This window comes from Numida meleagris, chromosome 5, assembly GCF_002078875.1.
Source record: "Numida meleagris isolate 19003 breed g44 Domestic line chromosome 5, NumMel1.0, whole genome shotgun sequence".
Lineage (NCBI taxonomy): Eukaryota > Metazoa > Chordata > Aves > Galliformes > Numididae > Numida > Numida meleagris.
In genome coordinates, this window is record NC_034413.1 from 57,120,542 (window position 1) to 57,137,566 (window position 17,025).

A 17,025-nucleotide genomic window follows, 5' to 3' on the forward strand; every position below is an offset into this window, starting at 1 on the left:
TGTTATTTATTACCCCCCTGTTCTACTCTTCCTGGCTGGATTTGTTCCACTGTGGCTTTTCCAGTGGGATTCAGATTTCCTTTCTAAAATAAATGGCTATCCTCCTTCAAACTTCTTCCTCGCATCCACCCCAGTTTAGCCAATTACATAGCCAAAAAGTATTCCCACTGGTTGCTGCCTTCCCCTGTTCACCACCCCCTCGTGTGACAACTTCGGGACGGAACCATTGCTTCTATGTCCCTGACTTCCTCCTCCAGGACAATGTTTTCCTCCCTTATTTTATTTCTCTTATGTAAATGGCCCTTTGGGTTGGAGAAGGTCGTGTTGTTTTTGTTGCTTTAGGAAGGCAGGGAGGGTATTTGGTTTTACCCACTGCAGTTAGAATGCAGTATGTTGTTTCTATAAATGGACCGCTACAGTGTTTTGTTATGAAATGGCCTTTGATACAGGATGGCCTCAATCAGTTTCCAATTATATTTCAGCCTTCTATAAAAATGACAAATCTCTCTGTGCCCACAGGATATACACATGCATGCTTCCAAGAGCTCAGCCGTGCCATCCTGAAATTAAATTGAGAACTGCTGACTTAATGTTGAGAGATGAGTGTTTTCTGCATCTCTCTCCCACCTATTCAGTTTCTGCCTTTGAGCTCTGGACCTGGACCATTACATTCCAGGAAAAACAAGGAACAGGAAATGGTCTAAGAGTTGTCTGGTTATGACCCAGCTCCTTAAGTGGTTTGATACTAAGGAAAGGTCATGGAAAAAGACTCTGGTCCTTCCAAATCATTGAAAGGGAATACTGGTTCAGATCAAGGTGTAAGAGCTCTGCCCTGTCTTGATCCAAACGAACCTAAAGTTAGGAGACTTTCAAAGACAGCCTCTCAAGTGATGTATGAGAATGCACTGATACCAGAAATGTGACAGGGATTTATAACCCTGGGAGTTTTGTTGCCATTTTAAAGATAATGTTTTTTTTGTTTTGTTGCATCCTGTGACCAGCAAGATTAGTCAGGGATGGAAAGGGGAAAAAAAAGAGATCAAAGAAACAAGCAGAACACTAAAAATTTGTGAAACAAGTCTTACTGGCAAAGGCACAAAAGATTTCTCCAGGGTAGGCTCAGAGAAATGTCCAAGCCTTTAAGAATTTGCTTTTCAAATTCATCTTTGAATCTTGTGTTTTGCTCATCAGAGCCACGGCAATGGGACACCACATTTCCCAGGGATAATTAAATACTCTTAATGTTGCCAGGTGACCCATAGGTCCTGCAGTAACATTACTCAGAGAGACAGAAATGGGACCTCAGGACAAAGCCCTTCCTTTAGGCTCCTTTTTTCCTGTTTTCAGGAAAGCAGCAGGTCATTCAGAACGAGAGACTCATGAGCCAATGAGGAATTTTGACATGAAATGGTGGATTTTTGAGAAATGATCCAACCTCTCAGGGCTGAAGTGTTGCAAACGCTTATTGTCCATGACATATGTGGTAATTGTGACCCAGAAACAAAGGCATATGCCAAAGGGCTCCAAATGTATACTGAATGTTCCTTTTTTTGTTATACAACAAGAGCAACAGTGATCTATTTATAGACAATAGTAAGACATTTAATAACTGACCAAGATCGGTTCAGGGCATCAGTTCCTCCTGGCTAGGCATTAAACCTCCAGGAAATATCTCTCTGCTCTGCTGTTATTGTCTCATTATTTACACTAACTATCACAACCGTTTGTATAAATATTTGCTTCTCTGATACTGGCACTCTGAAGGAGTTCAGGTCAGGACGTTGTCTGCATATTGTATAGCATTACAACATGCAAATATTTAAATAACTGTGGAAAAGAACAGGAGGCTTCAGAACTGACTGAGAAATCAAGGAGTCAGCCTTGGAGCACCTGCTCTGTACAGTTGGCTTTTATTAAGCAAAACAATGCAGCTCTGCAGGAGGTCAGAGCAGATGATCTCATGGGTCTTCCTGCCCTTAAAGTATACAGATTACGTTACTATAAAATTAGTGTCAGTGAAGCCGGTAAAGTGAATTTAGGCTTGTCCATTTAAATTATCACAAAACTGGAATTTGGTGGAACAGTTTCCTTGATCTCTTTTATTTCCAATGAATGCAGTTTTGTTATGGGAGGGGAAGTGAGATATTTGAAGTCACTGAAGATGTCAGCATTCCCAAATAAGCATTTGCAATCAAACACTGCAGCATTCTGATAGGCATTGGCTGAACTTTGCTTCTACTCAGTTTCACTTCCTGGATGTTTTCCTTATTTGGCTGAATGATGAGCAAAATGCAACATCAAGTAAGCCCTAGACATATCAGCTCATTGGCATTTAAGATCTCTTCCACTTGTAATGAGCAGAGGAATTACAACAGAAAGCACACCTTTCTCTCAGACTGACTGGTTAGCATAATAAAGTTAAACTCAAAGCAGCTTGTTCTCAACCTGTATCTAGCCTGAAGTGTTTTACTTGTGTTTCAGATCTGACAAAAGGCTCATGTGCCTGACAGCACGTGCCTGCTATTTTCCAGCTGTATCAGCTCTAATTAAAAACCTTACCTCTTCCTACAAACTTTGCCTCAGGAATCTTTGTGGCTAAGAAGTTTTTTTTTGTCATTGTTTAAATTTGGCACAATTTTAAACCATTAGAACATCTTATATACAAATGGCCTAGCTTCTGGTGACACTGACCATTATACCTATAAAGTTGTTATTGGATTCATGTATGGAAAATATGCATTGCAACCTGATAATGCAAAAGCTAGATAAACTTATTTCTATGAAATAAAAGATTAAGGGGAGATGTGTGCACTGCCAATAAACAGATGTGCAGGCAGCAAATTTGGATTTTTAATTGAGTAGTTGAAGAAATTGCTGGATCCAGTCCCAGACACAGAAGCTAGAAGGTCGTAAATATTAAATTGCAGATCTTTGAAAAACTGTCTTCTTATTAGTTTGATAAAGCAGTTATATGCCAGAGGATGTGGTAAATCCTCCATCAACTGGCATTTGTTTGCAAAGTTTACTGACTGCCAAACCAGTTTTTAAGTTTGTGAGCTTGACAGAAGACTCATTGGAGAAGCTGAACATCCAAAGTTCTGCTGTAGCATAAAGTAAATGATCAAAAAGTTGCCATTCACTCTTATTTAAATAAGTTGGGGGAGCACCTCTGAAAGACAGTGAAAGGCTGTTTACACATCAAGGTGACCTCTGCTCCAATAGATTAGTTCAAAGGGATGCATTGTCTCCCAGCAAGAGCATCCAGATGACTTGCCTTAAGTCTTTGAAAAGTAGCAAGATGCCAAGTTTACCTACTCATTGTGTGTAAGGCCAACATCAATCCTCAACTCAGACAAGTTTGGATTGGCCCCGTTGTGGGTGGGCGCACTGAAACCTGTGAGTTTCATTAAAAGGTGGAGTGTTTGATTTTGTTTTCCTTTCTACCAGGCTGCTGTCCCTAACAGGACTGTATGATGTGAGGAATGGGTGTACCCAGCAACCTGTATAATCCCCTGGTAACTAACACAGAAGTAATGGCTGCTTTGTACATTGCAGAGAGTTACAGGCACAGCAGAGATTTGGGATGAGATTCCTGGTCAGGTTGTCTGAGCTGCTTTGCCTGACCCATGGTTCAGAGAATTGATCAGCAGATGCTCTGTCTGGGTACGAGGGAAGTATTTCAAGGCAAGATGACTGTCTTAACAGCAGAACAGAGAAGTCTGTGCTGCAGCAGTATGGGAAAGAGCAGAACTCTTTTGGTGTGCAAAGCTGTGGCTGATGTGGTTCCATGAGGCCACACTGTTTCTTCCCCTCTTACACAAGAGGTGTTTGCTTAGCTTTTCAGCCTTATGGGTTTGTGGACTCGTGAATTTTCCATTGCTAGTACAGGCTTCTAGTCAGCCACTTAGATCTAATGGCAACGGTGAGTATTTCTTGGTTATCTGTCCCTGATCTCTTAGGGGTTGAATATACCAGTTGGTTGAAAACAATTGGAGGCCGGCGGAGTTCCATTTCATGAAATGCTAGCTTTAAAGCTATGAAGGTGACCTAAAAAAAAATTCTCCTCCTTTAGATTTTTGTGCTGGAACTAAGCTCTGCTGCGTGCTTTCTATACTGCAACTCTTGCCAGCTTTTGCTCTTCCTATGCAATATAGCAGAAACTAGTTTCCAAACACTGGCACCTTCTCTAAATGCCAGCAGTCAGATCCTATTATCTTAAGGCCTGATCAGGAGCTAAAATTAAGCTACAATCCAGATATCCAAAGAGTACCAATAAAATTTCCTCTGATGTACTGAAGATCATGGCTCAGGAGTTCTTGAAAGTTGTAACTATAATAGAAAACTATGACTTAGTTACCACCAAAAAATGATGGTCCCAGAGTCAATTTCTGGTAGAAACATTTATTTCTTCTCTTAAAAAAGAATAAAAAAGTGTAGAGAGTAAAAAGACAAAAATGGAATTTTGGTTTCTGAAAACAATTTCATTTGCTTGGATTGGAGGAGGGAAGGAGGTGCAGTATTTTTTTTAAAGAAATGCCAGAAATCTCAATGGAAACAAATTTTTCCACAGTTTGAATATCCTCTTTGTTGAGATGATGATTATATTTTAGTCGAAACAAAGTGTGGGGGGGGGGGAGGGGAAGGACAGAAGTGTTTCTCCATGGGTGTTTCTTTTAGGAAGTGTAACTTACTGCTGTCTTTGCTTAAATTCATACACCAGTGTTTCTAACAGCATTTCTGTGGATCATTCTGGGGCTTTTTCCTCAATAATAGCAAACTCGATTATTATTTGCCTACAGGACTGTAATTGAGAACAGCACCTTCTATTCTTGTTTGTTTTTCTTCTACCAGATGTGAGATGAAGACCTGATCTGACTGACAGATTAAATGACTTTGATGCGTATAATATTCAGATAAAACAATCACTCATAATTGGAAATATCTGTTCTAATCAAAAGTCTTTGAAAGCAAATTAGTCTTCCCTTCTTCCTGCTTCTTTCTCAGCGAGTTCACTTTCAAGGTGTGATAACAAAGTCACTTTTCCTTGTAATCCTTTCCTGTATAGGAGTCAGTGAGGATTTGTTCAAGCCATGCAGAACACTAAGACATGAGACATAATCCAGCCTTTTAGGATACTTTTCGAGTTCATCCCTTGACTTCCACTTCCCTTCCCTTCCCCTGAGACCTTGGTGATGTCTCCCATTGGTGAAATAACCCACTATAAATAGTTACCAGCCTTAGCAGGAGCTAATTTACCCTGGTAGGTACTAATGTGTAGAAGTATTAGCTACTGACTAGTTGTTTATCTTTTTCCCTCCATCTCCTTATTAATGAGTACATTTTAACTCTTTTACTGGAGAATGTCTGCATGTGGTATAATTAAAACTCACAAATCTCAGGTGCTCATATTAGGACACATTAGTCTTAGCAAAATCTTGCTTAATGTCCTTGAAATGCCATGCCAAAATTTGTCAAGTTAAAATAATTTCAGTAGTGCTTTAATAGAATGCAACAGTTAAGAGATCTACACAGAAATAACACTGAATAGCTTATTGCCATTGGGATCTTAAGAAGTAAGTCCATGAACAGTATATATGCTTAGTATTGCAATGAGTTTTTTATTGAGAACTCTATGGCTGTTTCAGCTGGTTCTGAATTTTATTTTATTTTTCTCCACAATAGTAAGCACTGATTTAATGCCCTGCCTCCAGATACTGAGTTTACTTAAAATGTTTCTTCTTAAAACTACCCTGGCTAACATTAGGCACTTAATATTAGTTAACATGAGCGTCTATATATAAGCTATATACTTGTATGCCTGCATGAGTCCAGACTCTAGTAGCTTGTTCATATTACCTACCACCACCCTTTCTCTAGTCAATGGCAGATCACAGACTGTGGCCTCTGAAATCTATACAATACTGTGGGTTTTTTTTTTCTGGGAAAGCAAAACAAATCAGTCCATATTTCCCCTCGACCTTATAAATTACCATAAGACATTACTGAACTCCCCAGAAAGAGGAAGGATACAAGGATACTATTGGTCCTGTACTAAAGATAATCACGTCACATGATGCTGAGTCCACACTAGCTCCCAAAAGCACCTGTTCTCCTATTCCACCTACCTCAGAACAATGAGAGACTAAAAACTTCCTTCCGTTCACCTCTCTTCTGGATAGTTCTCTCCTGGAGCTCTGAAGGACTGAATGGAAGGTTTTCTGGGTCAAGATGCTGACATAATATTGGAAAACATTTATAAAACCATAATGTGTAAAGCCAAATGCTGCCAGTTAAAAATATTACCATGCAAATATGCATATGCTGTACTATGAAGCTGCTTATGCAGGTAGGTCAAGAGCTGATTGCACTGAAGACCATTCTATTTTTGCAAATTAGATCAGATGAGAAAACTGTGAAGAAAAATGTGTGTGAGGGGAGCAGACTTGTAGGAAAGAAAGAAAGACTAGTCCAGAGAAAGGGGGCAGGAGATCTGCTGACTACGAGCCCTGCAGTTCTATAGGAGTCCTCCAGGCCCAAGGACAAGAAAGAGTCAGCCAGCTTGACAAACTGGGTGTTAGTGGATACTAGTGATCTAAAGGGGAAAGGACTTGTAACACTGCTTTGGCTTGTGAGTATTCCCCAGGCCACAACTCCCGCTTTTGTAATTTGCTCTTGTCATTTTTATTTATGGCCAATTGTTCATTTGAACGCATCGGCTGCTGTTAGTGACAGGAGAGCCGTGCAGTGAGAATGCTGGATGTGCACCATAGAAATATGGTTTACCCATTAATGTCAGAGCAAGCCGATGAAGGAAATGTTTGTACTAATTTTGAGTGGGTGTTTATGCTCTTAAAAACAACTCTGTTAAAATGACATGAAGGGGTTGCAGGCAGGCACAAGCCCCCAGTTCTTTCTTTATGATGTCAGAGGAAATTTGTTCCATTTACAATCAAAGTATGAGTGTTCATAGCCTTTTCCGAGAGCTGTACTTTGGGAGGCATAGATCAGGCTAAATGTGTCCTGACTCAAGTGTCACTGGCAGGGATTGGCACAGTCCAAAACTGTGCGCTCAGACTGATGCCAAATTTTTGATCAATATAGATCTATTCTGCTAGTCTCATATCCCCTGGGACATCTGGAGAAGATGAATTTTCCATGTGATCTAACAGAAAACTTCATGCCCTTCCCAGCACTTGTCTTTATTAATGAAAATGTTAACATAATCTCCTTAGTTGTTTGTACAGTCCTCCCTAAATACTGATTTGCCAATACCAAATTTCCAGTTCTTCTCTCATAGCCGTCTTACTTCATTCCTACTTACTTTGCCTCCTCAGAGTGAAAGAAACAATCCTTCTCAGTGAATCAGCTGAGTCTCTTTTGGACTTGATGGCTGGGTGGAAGGATGGATAATTCCCTGCAGGGAAGTTGCTTCAGGCAGCTGTGTGATCAGAACAGACATCTCTGGTTACAGGCATGAATGGGCATCTGCGCTGCTTCTAAAAGGAAAGGACCATACAACTGAAAACTGTACTGAGGTGTCCCAAGTAAGGACATCTGTAGGATTACTGTAGGATTACAGCCTATCACTTGCCCTTTCTGAGCTCAACAATATATAGATTTGCTTTTAATTGTTCCTGTTGCAGTAGCTCCTAGCAGGTATAGTCTTAATGTATTAATTATAGCTGCCCCACAATTGCTCTGTTCTACACCCAACTGTTATTTCTTTTTCATCAACAAGTGCTTTCAAGCAAGTTTTGTCAAATAGATGACAGCATCATTCCAGATTACATTTGGTAATAATGATACTGCAGCTGAGCAGGCATTTTCCCCTTCTGCTCTGCTCAAACCCAGCTACGACCTTCAAACTCTTGTGACCCTTGGCACAAAGGTGGACACATCTCTGCCTTTCTTACAGTTTAGTGAAGGGCTACAGCATACATGAGACATACTGTGAAAATACAAGCCAACTCAGGTTATGTCTTTCCCTTCTGAGTGATGGCAATGGGTAAACAGTGCCAGGCAGTTTTCCCAGAGCAATATCTTATTTTATTCAAGCCAAAACACTGAAGAGAAAGAGGTTAAATTAATAAATAATCTGATTGCTCAGAACTTACCGACTCTCACACCTTGAGATGTACCCACACTGCCTTGGGCATTGCTGCAGGGCCTCCTGCTGGGGAGATCTTTGAAACTCTGCCCCCAGACTGTCCTCCACTACTTGGTGCCGTATAAGGCTGAAGATAACCAGCACCTTGTCAGACCAAACCAGCAATAAGACCATGGAGGATGGTGATTAGTCTGCAGTCAGGGAAGGAATCACTGGGAAATAGCATTTTTAAAGCCATAAAATACCATAGTGGTGTTTCCCAGAAAAGCCCCTCTTGGAAATGAAGAGCTCTAGTCCAGACCAGTCTAAGTGCAGAGCATTAGCAACCCATTTGCATCTCACCACAAGCAGCATGCATAAACAATTATTATTCCTAAGTCATTCTGGGGCAACTCGCCCTGAGACATACATGATATTTCACCCAGCCGGTCAAGTCTCCAGAGGTGACTTGCAGCCACAGGCAGCACAAGTGGGTTGGATAAGATGTGTTACTTTCCTCTGTAATATTACTTCTTTTCTTTACAGTATAGCCCCATTAGGCTGTTGAGTGTTTTCCTAACCACAACTGACTTAGGATAATCCTGGTCTAGGAGAAAAGGCATGAAGAGACTTAGCAGCTGGGAGTAAATTTGACACAAATTTAGACTAGAAATAAATTTCAGATTACTATTTTTTTTTTGAACAATGGAAGGTGATTAATCATTATAACAAATTCACTGGGCTTGTGGTGGGATTTCCCAAACTTGGAATCTTTTCTGAATGTCTTCTTAAAACTTCTGCCTGAGTTTCAATAGAGCTTACTAGTTGGATGCTAAAAGCTTCACTGGAATTCTTTGGACTGTATACACAGGAGTCCAGATGAGAGCGCATAGGCACCCTTCTGATTTCAAAAGTCATGATTATTCAGCTGATCTAAGTCCTTGTTGACTTCAACTTACATCTACTTTCTTATGTTTTCACTCCCAGTATGAAATCTCTATGTTGAGTTTGAAGCTTATTGTTATTTTTTATTTATGAACTCCCCATGTACCTTCTAGATTAATATCTTTGGGTGAGTATAACTCTAAAGTTATTGCCAGTGTTGTCCTTGATATATTCTGTTTGGATATCTGAATGTTTTTTCAAACTGAGCGAGGTAATAAGAGTAAGTTCAAGTAACTTTTCTATGTGTTCTCTCTGTCTGGCTTTTCCAGAAGGGTGGACTTTAATTGCTGTAACAAAAAGTTTAGACACGTTACAGTCAGAAAATGTCAAAGTCTTTCCCCAGATCTAAATCATGGAAAGGTAATGGATTTTGCCTCCATACTGTACGATTTATTTCAGAAATATCCTCATCTGTAATAAAAGTATTCTCTAGGACTGTGTTTTGTTTGATTTATTTAGATGCTCCTGAACCATAGCTGCTCCAAAACAGGATGGAGCGTGATACAAAAAAAAAAAAGGCTTTCTGACACCTTTTTCCTGTTCCAAGCACAGCTAAGCAACTTCACACTCTGAGAAAAGAACAGGAAAACAGGGTTGACAGGGACCAAAAGAAGCAATACAGTGTATCTCACTGGCCTATGGCCAGATATTCTTTCTGTGACTTGTTCCTGACAGATACCACTCTAATCTGTCTTGCAGTGTTAGAGATTTCACTTTCTCCCTTGATAACATTCTGAGCTCCTGTCAATAAGAGATTTTTCTCTCAATGTCTAACCTGAGTTGAAAAGGCTTCCAGGGACCTGCAGAAAGGTCTTCTTACTTTCTCTTGGCAGCAAACTTTTATGACAAACCCCAATCCTTTCTCTTCTCTAAACTAAGTTAACTCAGTGCTTCCAAAGATCTTGTTTTCTAGATGTTAGGTATTTTGGGGGGAGTTTGACTCCTCCAACTTGTCCTCTCCAAGAAAGAATTGCGCTTCTATTTCTAACTCCTGGCAGTTCATACAGGAGCTCAGCTCCCCAGGGGTAGTCCTGGCAGGGAGGACTTCAGGCTTCAGAAGCATCAGCTCATATGCATGTGCTTGGAGGCTGTGACAGTGTGCTCTAAAGGATTGCCTCCCTCTGCATATGGCAGCCAAAAATGTGGCTAGATCTGCTGGGGCCATGCCCGTAGGTGGTGGAGGGCATGATCACATATTTCCTGTGCTTGGGCTATGAACAGAGCAACTGCACTGACCTCTCCATCTTGCTTCCAAGCAGCTGACCCCAGAAACAAGGTAGGTGTTGTTTGTACAGCTGGTGCTAGGCTGTGTGTAAGGAACACAGGTAGGGGGGGTGCCCATTGAGGCTGCCTGTGACGGACACATCTCTGCAAGGCTTGGGTCCAGCTGTTGTCCCCCACACCCAGGATCACTCAAGAAATGACAAGTAATGAAAGGATTTACAGGGGGAATGGAAAATCTTATTTCCCAATTCCTGACTGAAGTCATACCCACCCTTGGCCTCTCCCTCTCCTGATGACTTGTGTCACCAGGGCTGCCTGTTGCTCTGCCAACTCTCTTTCTCTGAGCATTGTAACTGCTCCCCCCGTGGGAGCAACAACTTCCTTGCAGCCTTTTGCTTTCTCCTCGTGGTACAGTGTGCATCTATCTGCTCTCGTGAGGACAAACTTTTCTTTGGTGTCTTGTAGTCATTACACTCTCATTAAAGTAAGGAATTGAATCAAACAATCCTCCCTTTATTGACAGATGAAAAAAACCTGCAGCCAAGTTTCTGTTGAGAGATTATAGAAATAAGGGAGCCTGAAAATCAATTTATTTCCTTGAAGTCAAGACCATACTAGTTGTTAACTCAATGTACGAGTTTAAGGCATTAAATATGTCTCTCTAAGCACTTTGCAGTTCTTCATTTCCTTACCGTGGGGAATCACTTTTCGGTATCAAGTCTAAATAGCCTGTCTTCTCTGGAAAAACACTCGAATGCATCTTCCCCATTTTAATAAAGTTTGGTTTAGAGAAGGGAAGTGAGCAGCTTATTAAACAATGCATGAAAATACAAAAGTTGCCACTTGAGCCTTGGGACTGACGTCACATCGTAAATCCATTGACACAGCTCTTCTCATCAGTTGAAATGGGGCAGGCTGGGCTTTTCTGAGAAGGGACTTTTGCAGCAGATTAATTATTAGTTTAGATGGAGCCCATGCTGTGACAATCCGTTAGGAGTATGTTCACCTGCATTAAAAAATCCTGGTTGCTTTTAAATTCTGAAGCAAGAGACAGGAGAAGGGGTTTGGTAATTGTATTTCTCTGCTTAATTAAAGGTTAGAAAATTGTACCTTTGTAATCTAGGCTCCTTTTCAGGGAACAGGCTTGTGTGTGTGTGTGAAAGTTGTAGTAGAAAGCATTCTGCCTGCAGCTGTCCCTACCCAACGCTGTTCAGATTGGGGTTATGAGGAGACTGCTTCCATTACTCACGTTACCAGTTCGAATCTCAATATTGGTACACTGAATCTGGGAACCTTTGGGATCCACAGATGTTGAAAAGGAGAACGAAAGATGACAAGATCAGTGTCAGCAGGATGCAGGGATGGAACATGGTGATTGCCGTAGCTTGGAGCTGGTGGTACTAATCATGACTGAAGTGTAACAGAAGAAGTGGTGTGTCCTTAGGCTGACTTTGAGGTTCCCTCACAGAAGCAGAGACACACCGATGCGTCTTAAGAGTCTGGAAGACACCAGAGAGCTGTGAGGATGATTTGCTGTTTTAGCAGCCCGTTACTGATATTTGCTACTGAGAACAAGGCCTTCAACTTAATAAGTGACAAATTCCTATTATCACAGTACAAAAGAAAAGCAGATAATCAAAGAAATAATAGAGAGCTAAGACTGTAGGGCTGTAAATCTTTTAATTGCTTACTGTTCAGTTCCGTATTTCTGAGTGACCAAAATGGCACAGAAGTCCAAACAACAGATCACAGCCAATTTTTCAAATGTTGACAAAGCAATTTCACCCAAAGGCAACCTGAGCTTTTCTGATCACAGTGGTTAATTTCCTTTTTTCTTTTTTCTAAGTGTCCTTTTTCCAAGATCCTTCGCTTCTGTTGGCTAGACATGGAGATGTTTTGGGGAATGGTCTACTGCTGTTTGCTTTTGCAGGATCCTCAGGAGAGCACTGCTGGCCCTGGAACAGTGGCATTGACTATCTGAGAGACTTTCCCTGTGTTGTAAAAAGAAAATAAATATTTACAGTGAGAACTGCTAAATTGCACAGAGAGACATAATTGCACAAAACATGGAAAAATCAGACACAGTGCTCTTATTTGCTTTCTGATGTCTTTGTGAGAGCTTTTGCAAACAGCAGAAGCATTTTATGTTCTGCCATAATCTATCTCACCTAATGTATTCAAATCAATTCCTGGTATCTCTTCTGGAACAATAACTTATTGTGAAACACCCTGTTGGTTTTGATATGACAAAAAAAAAAAAAAAACCAAACGAAATTACACTTGTTGAGGTCTTTTTGTTTTGTTTGTTCAAATTTATTTACAGAATATATGTCCCAATTATCTTTTAAATGCTGGTGAATTTTGGATAATTGCTTCCTATAAATTTGCAGGACAAATTCATTCTTTTACGAATGAGGAACAGAAAATGTCCGGGATCTGCAGCACTAACTTTATCAAATATAGAAAAAGCAGCCTGGAAAGTTTGCAGCCTTTTCCTTTATAGGAAGTGAGAACTTGTTATGGGATACAATAGGAGGAATGGTAGTATAGCAACACATTCCCAGGTGGGAATATGCTAGTGGAAGGAATAAACTGAAGCTTTATGCCACAACCCTTTGCTCTCCATGTGTCGCTCCCACAAACTGACCACTGGCCTGCTGAGACCAGCCGCTACCAGTCTTTGCTGTCCGACAGACAAACAGAAGAAGACAGCAACACCCAGCAGGAAACACTTTGTAGGTCACATTCAGTGTTGTTCTCTTTGTGAGGTAGGATAGGAGTGGCAATGGCATCAGCTGCTTCAGAAAGTCCCATGGCTGCTTTGAATGAGCCAGGAACCATTTTCCACTGCTCAGTACATTTTATTCCTCTGTACTGGGGAGAATCTGGAAGGAAGGGATGTATGTTACCCAGCATATATGAGAAGTGCAAAGCTGAAGCTCAGTGATGTGAGCAGGACTTTGGAAGAGAGAGTGAAAATGAGGACAGAAGAATGATGCATAGGAATTTGAAGATTGTGTGAGGAGATGAGGCTGGAAAAAACTGTTCTATTAGTCCTGAAGACCTTGACAGCCATGCACGGTGGCAGAGATTCATAGTCTCAACTGTCTGTCTTAGAAAAACATGCTAACAGTTAGCTGGAAGTGGCAGGAAAATAACAAGAAATAACTCATGAAATAATATGAATTCCAGTAACAAAAAAAAAAAAAAAAAAAAATTGAATGCTTCTCCAACCTGGAGGAAGACATTTAATCATGTCCTTATTGCCTGGTCAGAGGGATGAGATGTGGTCAAGTAGTGTGACAGATATTCTTGATGGCTGGGTCACTGAATATAAACAAATAGGATCTAAGCACTACAGCTAACATTGCAGTAGCCAAAGCAGAGGATCTATTGTGAAAGGTGCTTTGAGGTTATACACAGGATTATATAGCCATTTTTAAGTCTATTATCAAACCCTACCCTTTGTAAGCAGGAAGGATACCTGTTGGATTTTTCAGTGCAGACTCTGCTGAAACTCTCTGTTCTGCAGTTTTTGGGGCAGATCCCCAGATAATACGTATCTCTGGGTTTCAGTGTCAGACGGGAGTTTTTCCTAGCAGGTAATCTTCCCACTGTATAATCTGCAGCACTCAGCAGGGAAGGAAACTCTGCATCACAACATGTTCTGTGCATTCACTGGAGCTAAACAGGAAGAGATTTCAATGGGATTTGCGTGGCTTTGCACAGCCAGTGGATCTGACCCTTCTCTAATAAAACCACCATATTAAAAACAACAGGCCCTAGATTTCCATCAGCAGGGAAGTGGAATTATAATCAAGCCAGGTAAATTCCTCTCAGAAGGCTCTTTTGAGGATGCCCTTGGAGACTTAAAGGAGGGAAGTGAAAAAGAGCTTGACAGTGAAGAGGCAGTATAGAGGGATAAGTACAATGGTCTCTACCTATGACAAGGAAAAACTGTTCCTGACCTAACGGCTCTCTCTTTCCTTGCTTTCTGTGTCCAGTAGGAAACATTTGTGGTTTCGTTAACACCCTGTCAGAACTTCAAGAGGCTCTAAAGGGAGCATGGGCAATGCACTGCCATGGAGGGGGAGGCTCAGGCACACTCTTTGTCTTCTCAGTGCCTTCCCACCCCTGGAAGGAACAGGCTGTCCCCTGATAATAGCTGGGCTGGTGAGACCATGCCGTGTCCATGAGCGTCACTGGTGGGGCAGTGTGTTCTGGAAGAGGTGGGCGGGGATGCCCAAAAAGGGGAGGGAGGCCACTGAGAAGAGGAAGGACAGCAGGTGGGGAGCTGGACAACATCCTTTGCTATGGCATGTCTGATAAGGTGGGTGTTTACTTCTATGGGAAGGAACAGCTTTGCAAATAAAAGATTAACTGCTGAATGATCCTATGGTAACAGCCCTGAGGCATTGCCAATTTAGCCACCCGGTGTAAAACCAGGCAGGGAGGAAAAAGGGATCATGTTCCAGTCCCAAACACCCCTGGCTGACGTCAGTGTGTGATCCTCATGTCTCCACAGAGCTCAGTGTACTCACCGTGTTATCACTGTTTAGCATCTTCAAGAGAGTTAGGCTGGTCCACCTCACTTGGCACCCTGATGCTAGCAGGCCTGTAAGCATGACTGGATTTTTTTCCAGCTAAGTCAGTTGGTCTCAGTAAAGACACTGCCTCTCCGAAGTCTTGCTTCACTGAGCAAACACAAAGAGGAGGAAAGGCTGAAGAAGAAGGCAAAAAATGTTTTATTTTTTTAAATTGATACCTGTGTACTGGACCTTCAGGCATCTCTAAGGCACAAAAATCAATCTCATGCTCCACCTCGAGTACTGTGTCCAGTTTTGGGCCCCTCCCTGCAAGAAAGACATTGAGGCCCTGGAGTGTGTTCAGAGGAGGGCGACGAACCCCTGGTAAGGGGTCTGGAGCACAGGCCTTATGAAGAGCGGCTGAGGGAGCTGGGATTGTTCAGTCTGGAGAAGAGGAGGCTCAGGAGAGACCTTATCACTCTCTATAACTACCTGAAGGGAGGTTGTAGTGAGCTCGGGGTCGGCCTCTTCTCTCTTGTAACTAGTAACAGGACGAGGGGGAATGGCTTCAAGTTGCGCCAGGGGAGATTTAGGCTGGACATTAGGAAACACTACTTTTCTGAAAGAGTGGTCAGGCACTGGAATGGGCTGCCCAGGGAGGTGGTTGGGTCCCCGTCCCTGGAGGTGTTCAAGAAACATTTAGATATAGCGTTGAGAGACATGGTTTAGTGGGGTTATTGGTGGTAGGTGGATGGTTGGACTAGGTGATCTTGTAGGTCTTTTGCAACCTAGCTAATCCTATGATTCTATGTTGCAGATGCGACCAGCAGACTCCTGGCAATAGACTGACAGATGTTTGTGCTTCCTCTTTATCTAATGCAAAGCAGGTTGAGTCCTACAGTTGTTTAAATGTTTGAATATTCACTTACACACATATCTAGAACCACTGTTGCTGTTACCAATAACATCAATGAAAAGTCTCTCTATGTGCACAGTTGTGAGATTCTTACCTCCAAGGAATGTTTAAATCCTAACTGTTAGCACTGATGGACACTAGCACCGAGTTGTTATGTGTCCCTTTTTGGAGTGTGTAGCAGTTCAGGAAACAACGACAGCTTTTGGAGCAGAAATCCTCAGAGACATTTCAGGGAGAAGATTTTGAGATACCTACTGAAGTTATTCTAAATTCCATCTGAAGAGACACCTGTATGTAATTTGGAAAGGAAGATCTCAGTAATTTCACCATCAAGAGCAGGCAAACCTCAGCACACCCCAGAGAACCAACTGCAGCTAACTCATCTGCATTTTACAATCACACATAAAGTTTTCTGCAGTTGCAGGAATGACTGGTGATCTTCACCACTGTTCCCTCTCTCTGCTGGTGGCATGATGTAGTCTGTGTCTTTTAGTCTTTAATTACAGGTCTTCAAGCTTGTTAGGGGATACAGTGAAATGTCTATCCAAACTGTGTGGTCAGAGAATACTCCTAGAATGAACTTCCTTCCTGGGTTGTCTGTGTTCAGTGAGGAATGGCTGTGATGACTAAAGCAACTTTCTCTCATCTTGAATTCCTTGTTCTTGAACTGTCGTCATTGCCTAGGAAGCTTGGCTGGCTTTCTCTTTGAGGCCATTACTGCTTTTTTTCTTTTCAGGATGTTCTTGGTTTGGAAGACAGCCCTGGAAAACATAGGGATTCTGGTTCAGTGAAGGAGATGAACCTTATCTTTTCCACCTGGAGCCTGCCCATTCCTAACATCCAGTACTGTAATCCTTCACTTGAATTTCGATGGACAGGATCTCACCAGCTGGGGAATTCCCTGGGGATTTTTTTTTCCCCAGCATGCTCTGAGACTTAGTGCTCTCAGCGAGCAGTGTGGTGAATGCTGGTTGTAAACCACAAGGGTTAAGTGGCATGTCAGATCATGGGCGGTGAGAAGCCGCTGCATGTGTGTGGTCTCCCTGATTCACACTCCGGTGTTTTTTGAATAAAATTTAAAAAACAAAAACACAAGCAAACAAAAATCTCTTTTGTAAATCTTGAATTCCAGGTAAAGGTTTGACCTGCACCTCATCTGAAATCACAATGGTGTTTGGAAGGCAATCCTTCTCACATCCCTGTGTTTTTTTGTATACTGAGTGCAAAATAACCTGGGGCTGCATGTGGGTTTTCTTAAACTAAATATCCCGCAAGTGTGAACAAGTGCATTCTGACAATAGCCTAAACCAACAACACTGCTCAAAGCA

The 17,025-nt window shown here is 41.8% G+C and overlaps 1 long non-coding RNA gene across 1 annotated transcript; it reads left to right on the top strand.

The window, feature by feature from the left end:
* On the top strand, window positions 14,219-16,752 carry LOC110400262. Its single transcript, XR_002439725.1, has 3 exons — window positions 14,219-14,585; window positions 15,599-15,668; window positions 16,434-16,752. It is a non-coding gene; the product is annotated as an uncharacterized LOC110400262 (long non-coding RNA).